The sequence below is a fragment of the Triticum urartu genome, chromosome 4A (genome assembly GCF_056163025.1).
Source record: "Triticum urartu cultivar PI428250 chromosome 4A, HENAU_Tu73, whole genome shotgun sequence".
NCBI classification, from domain to species: Eukaryota; Viridiplantae; Streptophyta; class Magnoliopsida; order Poales; family Poaceae; genus Triticum; species Triticum urartu.
In genome coordinates, this window is record NC_141876.1 from 477,077,788 (window position 1) to 477,089,795 (window position 12,008).

The 12,008-nt window shown below is 49.4% G+C and overlaps 1 long non-coding RNA gene across 1 annotated transcript; it reads left to right on the forward strand.

Moving 5' to 3' along the window:
- Nucleotides 1-3,137: 3,137 nt before the first annotated feature.
- Nucleotides 3,138-5,919, forward strand: LOC147976219 (uncharacterized). Its single transcript, XR_015602125.1, has 2 exons — nt 3,138-3,612; nt 5,533-5,919. It is a non-coding gene; the product is annotated as an uncharacterized LOC147976219 (long non-coding RNA).
- The last annotated feature ends 6,089 nt before the right edge of the window (nt 5,920-12,008 follow it).

A 12,008-nucleotide genomic window follows, 5' to 3' on the forward strand; every position in this document is an offset into this window, starting at 1 on the left:
CACCCATCAGGGCGTGAGGCTGACGGACAGGGCCCACGGCCGTCATCGTCTATCTCCGTCCAGAGGCGACGGCGAGCTCGCCGGCGGCGATATAGGGCACGGGAGGATGCGTGGGTGGTACCGTTGTGCTCAGGGAGGAGCCGCCGTTTGGATGGAGGTGGAGTTGGTTGCTGGGGTGGCCTGGTTCGCCGGCGACGAGGAGGCACGGCGGAATTGCTTCGGGTGGCGGCGGTTTCGGCCGTTTTCGGCAGCTAAAGAGAGGGAAACAAGGGGAAATGGTCAGTGGGCTCCCGCGGTTCTAGATCGAGTGAGAGCGGTAGAGGAGAAGGCGTATACCTCTGGATCGACAGCGACCTGAGGCGGTGGAGCTCTGGTCGATCCCGAGCACAGAAGCCCCTTGAGGACGTTTGGGTGGTGCGGGCGTGCTCTTGGGGGTGTGAGGAGGAGGCGGATGCTACTGGAGCGGCCCGGGGCGGCTTATATAGCCGGGCACCGGTCCACCATGGACTCGTGCACCGGCGAGGTCACGGGCGAGGCCAGAGGCCGTGAGGGCACTCGTGAACGAGTCCAGACCGTTCGTGGATCAGGTCCATGTCCAGAGGAGGGAAGGGAAGGAGCGGGGAAGGCTCTAGAGAGCTCATGCGTGTGAGGCCGTGCATTGGAGCTTGCAGGCGGCCGGCGCGCATGCGAGGGAGGCCACAGGAGGGAGAAGGAGGAGGGGGCCGACCAGCTACCGTGTTGCAGACGTCGAGGCGTCTCGTCGGGCGCACTAGGGAGGCCCGAGGTGGCCGGGGCGGTTGGAAGGGGGCGGCTACAGTGCGGGAGCACACTGTAGCACGCTCCAGAGCGCCCAAATGGCCGGCATGGCCATTTTCTATGCAGTGTGGGCACGGCCAAAGGTGTCTGGTGGCTCTAGGGGGGAGTAAAGAATGGGGGAGGGGCATTGGATGCCCTGGGTGACCATTGGGGTGAAGAGGGAGGTGAGAAAGGAGAAGAATGCTGCTGTCCAGAAGGGTAAATGGGGATGTTTCACTCTTCAGTCATTGTGCTGAGGCCAGGGAAGAGTTACTAGAGGTAGGAGAGGACTAGGAGGAGCTGTGGTAAAAAGTTGAGCTCAAGGAGAATAGTGTTAGTGGTCAAAATGGTGATTTTTGAAAAGTGGCAGAAGGTGTTTGATAATGGTTTGGGCAAGCAGATGATTTCCAACCGCCATGAGACTCCACAGGGTGAAATGACACATATATTTAGGGCCTTCCACCAATTTGGAGCTTATTTGGGCAAAGTTGCCAATGCAACTTTTGTAAACCCTAGAAATTAACAGAAATGAACTTGTGTAGATCTAGTTGAGCAAATCAGTTCCCCTTGATGCACCACTTGGTGTAGTGGCCTCATTTGGTCATGTGAACATGCTCACAAAAGTTGGGGTGAGGGAGAGAAAGTTGATAGTACATACTTGTTCAAATTTGATTCTGGTCAGAGAGGGTTTTGAGGCATTTTGGTGAACCAAAATGACCTTAATTGACATGAGGCTTTGCAAGGTGATCACAATATGCATTTTTGACTTGCTGGATTTTCCTTGGATTTTTATGAAAATATTTTCTGTAGAAATATTTCAAATCCTTGAAATGGCATAAATGGTTTTGGGAGGTTTTGTCCAATATTTTGAACATGACCATGTGTTGAAACTCTTATATATGGAAGATATATGTCCACTGAGTTTCCCTGATTTTTGTCAAATATTTTTGAAACAATAAAATAATTTTTCCCTATTAAAGACCATTTCTGGCCTTAAGAAAAAGCTTTTAAATAAAATAGGAAAATAACTTCTAAAATTATATTTTTGTGGTTTATGGGAATCCTATATCTAATAGGTTTCAAATATACTCTTTGAAATATTTTTCATACCCCAAATCAAGTACTTGTAGTGCAAACCTCAATTCAGGGGTTTTTGGAAAACTAATTTTTGAAAATACTATTTGGCCAAATTATGTTTGTAAGAAAATACTATATTGCACTATACACATGGCATGATCATTGGGCAGAAGTATGGAGCAGGGAGATGAAGTACAGAAGGTGGAGTACTTGACTTTGAAGAGCACTTGAAAATCACAGAGAGAAAACCAACTCCAAAATAAAAAGCCAATTAATGCAAAAGTTTTTGTTGGTCCAAAATTTTCATGCTTTATTAATGCAAATGAAATGTTACAAAATATAGGGTGTGACAGCGACCTGCACGGGCATGGACATGGGATTGTGAGTCAAACTATAGGGAGGGAGAGAGAGAGAGAGAAAACCGAGGGAGAGAGGAAGGGGATGGAGGGAGTAGCGGGGCTGGTCACCGGTGCTTAGGTCTCTGGCGTGGTGGCGCGAGGCGGCGGCCTCCTAGACGCCGGTGGTAGACCGTCGAGCTCCTAGACGCCGGTGGCGCGAGGCGGCGCCCTCTTTCGGTGCCATGGAGGAGGAGGGGCGCATGGGCAAGAGGTCAATTTGAGAACGTATGGAGAGAGAGAGAGGAGGGAGTGGCGGAAGAGAGGAGGGATTTGGGGGAGGGGGAGGACGGGTGGGGAAAAGGTGGTGTGTGCGGATTAGTAGTAGCGCAGTACGTAAAACACGCTGTTGCTAAGGAAGTAGCAGCAGCGCGCTTTCGGTACAAGCGCTACTGCTAACCGGGACCAAAAGTGTGCCCGATTTGAAAATTAGCAGCAGCGACCTCAGAAAAACCGCGCTACTGCTACAGCTATAGCAGTAGCGCAGCTCGCGGCACCGCGCTGCTGCTAAATGGAGTTGGGTGGGCACTGTCGGTCGATATTTGTAGCAGCGCGGGTTACGCCGAGCGCGCTGCTGCTAAGCACTTGTCAGTAGCGGGGTTTCCACACCCGCGCTACTGCTAATTAGCAGCAACACTTCTTTTGAGCCGCGCTGCTGCTAAGATTCTATGTATAGGGTTTTCTCTAGTAGTGTAAGTACCAGTAGCGCGCTACTGGTACAATTTAGCAGCAGCGTTGGTTAGGGTGGACAGCACTACTGTTAAATGTACCACACCACACGGCCAGGTCAAGAGATACTACCAACGCTTGGAACCTACGCAGCGCTACAACTAGATCAATAGCACTAACGCTCTTTATCTCCCTGCGCTACAGCTGTGGATATACATCCACAGGCCTGACTTCCTCACCTCTCTCTCTCTCCCACGCGATCCCCAAATCGCCGCCCCTGCCGCTGGCCTCCCTTGCCAACTCCGGCGAGCTCTGGCACCGTCCAGCATACCCACGGCTCCCCCTCACCGGCCTCTACCTGGTCCACCTCTTCGATCTTCTTTCCCCTGCCTCGTGTGGTCGCTCGCTTCAGTCAAACCTCGCAAGGGTTTCGGTGCTTGCGGGGCTAGGTCACCGGGGTGGTTCCGGTGCCTTGCTCTGGTGTGACTCGCCTCCTGGCTGTGCCTAGGTTTCGCATGCGTCACTAATGCAGCCCAGTGGTCGCTGGCGATGCGGCGGTCGCCTGCCTCTCCACGGCTTCGTGTACCTTGCCTCCTGCCGCCGTGTGACGGCGGTGAGTTGACCACACCGCAACCGCGCGGTGGCGATGCACGGCCTCGGCTATAACCCCTTCACGGTGAGCTTCTCCTTCTCTGCCCTACTGCTGCCTCTACTGCCTAGACCATGGCCGCGGTGATTTTGGTCCTATTCGTGTACTGGTAATATGACATAGGTTTTTGAGGACGCTTGGATTGATGGCTATGGTCTGCTACTTGATTTGTGCTTTACTGAAATTAGTTGGGGTAGTTGGTTACTATTTAGGGTTCATATTTGGGCCTAGATTTGTTGATGTGCTAATGCTCCTGTTGATCCACCAGTCCATACTCTAGTTCTAGTTCATGCCTATGGACTGGTCATTGGGGATTTGGTGCTGCTGGTGGTCCTATGTGCACTTGTTTGATATACTAGCATTGTATCCTTAATTGACAGTTAAACCATTAACCTACCATGCATATAGATGTGTTCCCGTGGAATTGATGCTACTGTAACTCTGTGATCAACTTGTGGTCATGGTCTAGTTCTGGTTGTAGTTCTTGTTATTTAAATGTTCCTTTTATTTCAGTTTCTCTTGCTGCAAGTATAATTACATGCTTATATTCGTGTTGGTCACTTGTTACTCTTCAAGCTGGTATCTGTGTTTAATACATATTAGTTTATATTTAAATACCATGTACTGGTATTTCTTGTTTTGTTTAGTACATCATCTTTTAGTGGTTTAGTTGTATATTGCACATCACATAGTCCTGGTAGTTGCATGTGGTGACACTTCTTTTATTGCTTTAGTTATATCAGCTGTTGCTTTTAAATGCTTAGTAATTAACAGTATCATTGGTTTAAAGGATATAGCCCTTTATTTATAGATACTTATATTGCTTTACCTGGTTCAGTTTAGAATAGATGCTCTCTTGGTCTTAGCTTTTCTCTCTTGCTTTCTTTCCTCCTCTTCTAAACTCTACTGATAAGAACAGTTGCTCCTTGATCTTAACCAAGCCCATGATGCTGGTCTGAGGCTCCTTGACCTTAATGACTTGGCTCTCCAAGCAACAAAATCAGTTCAGCGGCGCTCTTGGTTCCTCTTTCTTGCTTACTGGTCAGATTTCGAATCTAGATTATGCTATTTTGGTTCATATTCCATGGATTTGGTACGCTACATCTACATTGATGCATCAACTCTGCTCCATAAATATGGATACATGTTTGCAGGCAGTTTTCTTTGATAGTTTTGTGTTGCCATTGCTCCCAGTCATCAGATTCTGATAAGTTATCTAACACTGCTGTTAGAGTGCAGATGCGCCTTTTAGGTTTAGGAGCACCGCGGTCTAGCTCAGCAGGCGAGAGCTCTAAGTGTTGTTATGTCTAAAATTCCATGGACAACCTTGTTTTGTTGCCATAGTTATTACTAGCCATGCTCGGCAGTATGACACACATTGTGGCTGATGCATTTCGGTTTTCCATGTGGTGTAAAAGAAATATTTATTAGTGTTTTCCCTGTTTAATTGATAACTACTTGGATCGTGGAGGGTGGTGTTGAACGTGTATGAGTGTTTGATTTACTTATTCCTCTCACGGATGAGGAGAGTAGAAAGTAGCAGTTGGTATTGCTTCTAGTGTAGCAGGCCAAAGCATGATCTTAGAAAAATAAATAGGTATCCTAAACACTATGCCTTCTTGCTTGCTTGCTTGCGAATGACCTGGGAATTACTCCTACTTGGTGCACAAACTTTGCTTGTTGCAATTTGCCTCAAAATCTTGGATTCAGAATCTATAATAAGATTTGGTCATGCCTAGCAATGTATCCTTCTTAAGTTGAGTTTTCCCTAATTTCTAGTATTGGTCTGTTAGGTACTGCTTATAATTCATATATACTATGCTGCTGCTATATGCTTTTGTTTCTACTATTGTTACTTAGTGCTCTACAGGTTACTGTTATATTGTACTAATGCTCCAGGTTCTTTTGAGTTCCTACTAGTGGTCTAAGTTCACTATTTAATTCCAGGATTCGTGAGTTCCTAGTAGGGAACACATGGACATGAAGCTACGGCGGCGACGAAGACGATATCGACATGGGGCTGCGGCGACGATGATGACGACGACATCAGCATTGACACAGGGCTACGGCGGCGATGAAGACGACGGCAACGTCATGGTGCTGCGGCGGCAGCAACGACGATGACATCAACACCATCAACACGGCCTTGTGGAGGCGCCGACACCGACGACATAGACGCATGGCATATATTGTGTGTGCGCGTGCGCGTGTGTGCGCGTGTGCATGTGCGAGTGTTAATTATCTACATCAGATATGTATGATTGATGATTAATTGTATGCATAACATGTACGTATTGTGAAATGCATGTCTAAACTGAAATAGGTAGACTTTTATTTTTTTTAAATCCTAATTCGTTACTAGTAGCGTGGGTGTATCATAGAAGCGCTACTACTATTCCTTTACTAGTAGCGTGGGTGTGGAATACTAGTAGCGTGGGGGCACCAGCGCTACTGGTATGTCTGTTTAGCAGTAGCGTGGGGTAAAACACATGCTACTGCTAAAAAATAGTTGTAGCATCATATCAATAGCGTGGGAACCTACGCTATTGGTAGTCCAAAAACCCACGCTACTGGTAAGGTTTTTCCTAGTAGTGGGAGAGAGCCCCCCTTCTTTTTCTTCTTACTTGACCTTATCCCTAGATGAGACAAGGGTTTCCCCTCTGGTCCATGGCCTCCATGGCATGGGAGGGGCAAGAGCCCCTCCGAGATTGGATCTGTCTATCTGTCTCTCTCTGTTTCTGCGTTCTAGGATTCTGCCCTTTCACCGTTTCTTATATTCCCGGAGATCCGTAACTCCGATGGGGCTGAAATTTTAACACGATCTCTATCCGGATATTAGCTTTCTTGCGGCAAAAGCCAACCGCCTTATGGGGTGGCCACGAGGGTCAGGGGTGCGCCTGCCCCCTGCCTCGTGGGCCCCTCGAGCATCGTCTCGTGTTGATTTCACTTCCCAAAATTCACATATATTCCAAAAAAAATCTTTGTCAGTTTTTATCCTGTTTGGACGCAGTTTGATATGGATTTTCTGCGAAACAAAAAACATGCAACAAATAGGAACTGACACTGGGCACTGGATCAATATGTTAGTCCCCAAAAATAGTATAAAAAGTTGCCAAAAGTATATAAAAGTTGTAGAATATTGGCATGGAACAATAAAAAATTATAGATACGACGGAGACGTATCACCATGGTAGGGAAGCATAGAAATGTCCGAGGTATAGATAGAGTTGCTTCTCATAAATGGTAGTAACGTTGTGCCAACAATAGCTGGATCAACTTTCACCATGATTGGATAGTTTTGTCCAAGGAAAAGCGAGTTTCCTCCAAGAGTATCAATACTAAACCAGGGAGAAGGTGTTGGTGCTAGCACAGTAGTATCCACCCCGAATACCCTGCAAAGGATGTTGGAATAGGTCTGGAGAGTGCGACCATGGGAGACAACACCTGCTTCCTTAGTCACATCAGCGGTGCCCTATATATAGACAAGAAGAGGTGATCCATCGGAATAAGTTGCCAGACACCACTGAGTATATGGGTCCTCATGTTCGTGATCATCATCATCGTCATCTCCCCCTTGGTTATAATTTTTTTCAAGTATAGGTGGTGGAATGTTCACAGGACCTTGGAAACACAAGATGGTTAATTAGTAAAGGGAAACTAGCTAACCCACATGCATGTGGATGAAACAATTATAATTACGGTGAAAGACAAACATACCGAAAGCATAAGGATTCCATGCAAAAACAGTGCCACGAGTGGTGCCAGCAAACACAAGACCCTCGTATTGAATTGCATCACAGTACTCATCCGTGTATAGAAACTGATTTTTGAGCAATATCCATCCAGTCAAACTATGAAGGAAGGCAACAAGCTTGTCGAAGATAGCAACAACTCCATAGTCCATTAAATCCCAAGAGCGGTCAGGAACTTGACAAATTGCTATTTTCTGTAGATGACAATCACCATGACCGTAGTTGAACATACGTAGATAACCGGTGTGCTCAACCTCTGGGCAGTCCAAGATTTTTGGAAGTGGAACTTGGTGACGAGTGTACACATTCACAAGTTCCTACTCATAGTTGGACCCAATATAAACAACCCAATATGAATTTGTGCCTGCCCAAGCCTTACCCTCAAGCGATGGAATCTTAACATGACACGTATCATTATCAAGCGGCACCAACTTGCACAAGGCGAGGCCTCCGTTGTCCGCACGCCAGTGAGCAGGGTCACGGTGAAGAAGATAGGGGAGATCAAACCGCTCTTGGACCCTTGGGTTCTTTGTAATGTGATGACGTTGCACCGATCAATGAGTTCCTCCACTACGTCATCATTCAGATTGGGGCAAGAATAACGGGGTCGTTTCTGGCCTGTTCCCTCCATGGCGAAGACCATCGAATAATGGCAGAAGGAAGGGTAAAGGCAAATGGAGGAGGGAGGAAGAGCGTGCGACAACAGTTCCAAATCGAGACGGAAAGGTGAAGAGTCGGTGGACGGTTGCCATGGTACACGAAGAGGCGTCCCCCGACCTACATAGACATCCGTTCGGAAATTGTACAAAAGGACTCGCCGTCATCTCACTGACATGTAGGAATGGGAACACATGTCAACGAAGAGGCTAGTGGGGAGCGGATGGTTGCCATAGAGGTCACCCACTGACGACGAGGCCGTCCTGTCAGACCTAGTGCCCGCGCGGGATGGCTTCCGTCCCCCACACGAGCGAAGTCACTTCGCACACCCACACGGTTGGTTCGCCATGCCGCTAGGCCAACTCCAGTGCATGCAGCTCGGACGCGTGCTCGCTCAACCCCCTTTGCCTCGACTTCCCAGAGCTATCCAACCACGGCTACGTGTTTTGCGCACCCGACGGCCGGATTTGGAGTGGATCCGATCGGGCTTGAGCTCGCCCGACTATGGGAGGCCGCGCTGCACCATGGACTGGCCGGGCATCGAGCCGAAAGGCCCCGGCAAGGCCGCAAGGCTGCATGCAGGTACTGACTCCTCGTCTAGCCGCTCGGATCTACATTGTCGGCGGTCCGCCGGCGGATACATGAATGGCGGTCGGTCGGGCTCGGTGCTGGCCCAAAAACTAGTCGGTGCACTGTTGCCACTCATTACGTGTGATGACTGCCCAAAGAAGGTCTTGCGCCGCGTGTCTACAACGCCGGAACATCCGGGATGGGTTTTCATCAAGTGCTCAACCGATGGGGTATGTGCTACTTTAGCTTCGGTTGTGCTCTCGGATTAGACTAGTTGTGCTAACTTAAAATTTTATTGTGTAGAATGGATGCAAGTTTTGGTATTGGGAAGAAGAGTACATCGATATATTGATAGAGCGCAATTTAGTAGATGTTCTAGCACTTTTAGCTAGCATAGAGGCTAGAGATGAGACTAGTGTACTTGTTGATAGAATAGAGGCTAGACATGGGACTAGATGCGAGGAAGCAACGTCTACTTCTTTACACTCGAAGAAGAAAGAAGCACGCAAGATCGAGCCTCCGCAGATCAACAATGAATACATCGAGAAGGCACTAATCCAACTTACATGAGCAGATATGGAAGTTGGATATCTTCTAAAATGTATTCTTGTGGTTCTTATTTTCTTTGGCCTTGCTTTTCTAGTCAAATTTTGGTGATGTATTTCCATGTACCAAAAATCAATGATGAAAAAAAGATATGTGTTTCCAAAGAAAAATGTACGCGGCCGGGATGCGTCCGCATGTTGGGCACACGGCCACCGCATCCGAGAAATGGCCCGGACACGACCCCATTGACCTACCCAAACTAACAGAATCTAGGCAAAACGGAGGTCCTTTTGGGGTCGTGCGTTGGAGTTGGCCTTACAAGTGGGACCGCAGTTGAGGAAACCGACTATCAGCAAACCCCACCCCGCCTGCCGCTCGATGACTGAGTTAGAGAAACGAGGAGGTTGAAGAGATAGCTGTAGCACGGACTCCAAGAAATATGGTGTCAGATGGAAGTCGTGCTGGTGGCATGTGCCATACTCCTGGACGTGAATGCTTGTTCTGGCCCATGCCACCCTACTATATATCGAGGATTCGAGGTGCTGGTTACGTACAACGAACACATTAACATATGGCCCACCTCACACTTTGGCCAAATTTCCTGGAGTCTGTGCTAGGTTAAAAAGTGTTCTTTGTGAGGGTGGGTGGCTGGTCTCAAGTTTAAAACTTGTTGCGTATACGTAGACATAGTGATAGTGCAACAGTTTTGAAAGTTTGAACCCAAACATGAGAATGCAATTTCTACGGGACTCATTCGAGAACCTAGGATGGTGGGATTCGCACAGTGAAAACACCCGCCCGATGCGCAAAGCATGTGAAGCTAGTACAAATAGTAGTACTATTGTTGATTGGACTCATCCGATAACCTATTGCAATGCACGTACAATTATGTATTCAGAAAATATTTTTTTCCCTCATCGCAGCACCCACTCAGAGAAGCGACTCGAAAGCCATTCATAATTTTAGTAAGTTTATCACAGTCATATCATTTTATTACATACAACAGGTCATGAACCTAGAACAACAACGAGGATACATTATAAATACTAAAGTTTTCATCACACAACAAATAACAAGCAATGAAATGAACTTCAGCTCAACCAATCCTCGGCATTGGAAACACTTGCTTTGAACCAGAAATGATTCTCTGGGAAGGGGCAGCTACTGTCTATCTCGAGACCAACGCAGGACTGATCATCTAGGCTGAAGCGGCCTATGTCAGGACGCATATTGTGATAGTTGTCGGCGTTCGGGGAACGGGGGTCCCCAGACTTGCCTGCCTGCGGCCCGCGGCATGGCTCCACCAGCGGCCCTGTACGGCCCATCTTCACCAGCAAACACTCAAGACCCTCGCGAGGGGCCGAGCCTCACGAGGCGGACGAAGCAAGACCTCCTCAGGGGCGGCCTCACCAGGCTGGCTCGCAAGGGGCAGAGAGATAAAGGCAAGGGACACCTCGTGAGGTTTCTATGACGCAAGCCACGACGACTGGAGCCAGGCGGGCGCCAGCGTGCGTAGTGTCCTCGTTTCCTCTTTGGTGCTAAAGAGGCCAATGCAGGCGAGGAGTCCCGAGGCATCAGGCAAAGATTTCCATATTGGTGCAACAAGACCAAGACCAGCAGGACAGTAGGACGGAGGTCACCATGGAGCCCAAGATGGCGTCACCACCAGAGCCTTTGGCAGGCGAAGACCATCTTTTGTCAGGATAGCTTGTACTAGTTGTCTCCCTTCAAATTTGGCTGTTGTGGGATGCCTTCCCGCTCAATATTTGGGAATAGGACTAGGGCCTCTATATATAGGACTAGCCACCACCATAGAGGGAGGGGAGCAACGGATCGACGGAATACCTCATCTTGGACCGGATCTGAATCATCCCCAACCACACAAGTTCACCAACCACAAGAATATCTCTCCTCAGGAGGCTATTCTTCCCTTGTAACTGTTCATCCTCAGCTCAAGAGGCAATCCACCACACCATCCTGCAGTAGGGTATTACACCACAACGGTGGCCCGAACCAGTATAAATCTTGTGTCTCTCGTTCTTTGGGTTTGTCGAGCTAGGACGTGAGATCATACAGAGTGCGAGCTAGAAGAGGGAGAGATCTTTGTGCGCACCCCAGTGTTTGAACCTCAAGGGTTTTGCCGGAACCCGAAATCCGACATTTGGTGCACCAGGTAGGGGTGCTCTTAAGCTTTCCTCTTCGTCGATCCGCGCTTCACCACTCCACCAAGTTCATGGTCGACGCACACTGGGCCCGCGCCGAGCGTTGGGCCGCCCTCGCCACCCGCATCGCTCAGACAGCCCCTGTCGGCGGGCCTCCCCGTCCGTCTCCGTCACCCGCCGCCAATGCTGCCACTGGCCCGACGGCAAACGAGCAGCAAGCCTCTTTGCTTCACCCCTTCGTGCGCCGTGACAGCCGCACCGCCACCCCGTCTCTGACTCCAGCTGGCTCATCGTCTCACGCTCACCGCACACCCATGCACGCGCTGCTCATGGCATGCAAGCTCCTATGCTACCACCCGGTCGACGACCTCTACGAGGACTGGTTGGACCGCATCGCTGAGCTCGTCAGGGCAGCGGGGGGCTCTCCTACACCATCCCTCTCGCTGCCTCGCCCGCTCCCGGCTGCGGGTGATGTGGCACACGGAGCGCCTCCGCCTCCTCCGCAACAAGATGGTGCCCTCGCGCCGAGGCGTGTGGCTCATGGAGCGCCTCCGCCTCCTCCGCGTCAAGAAGGCGTCCTCGCTCCAAGATGTGCGGTCCCGTGGCATGATCCACCGCATCGTGTGCCCGCGCACGAAGAAAGAAGTTGCCAAGAGATCCCTCGTCCGCAAGAAAACGCTCCACCGCTCACAGCACCGCCATGTCAGGATCGCTTGCTGCGGCAGGGCCATGAGCC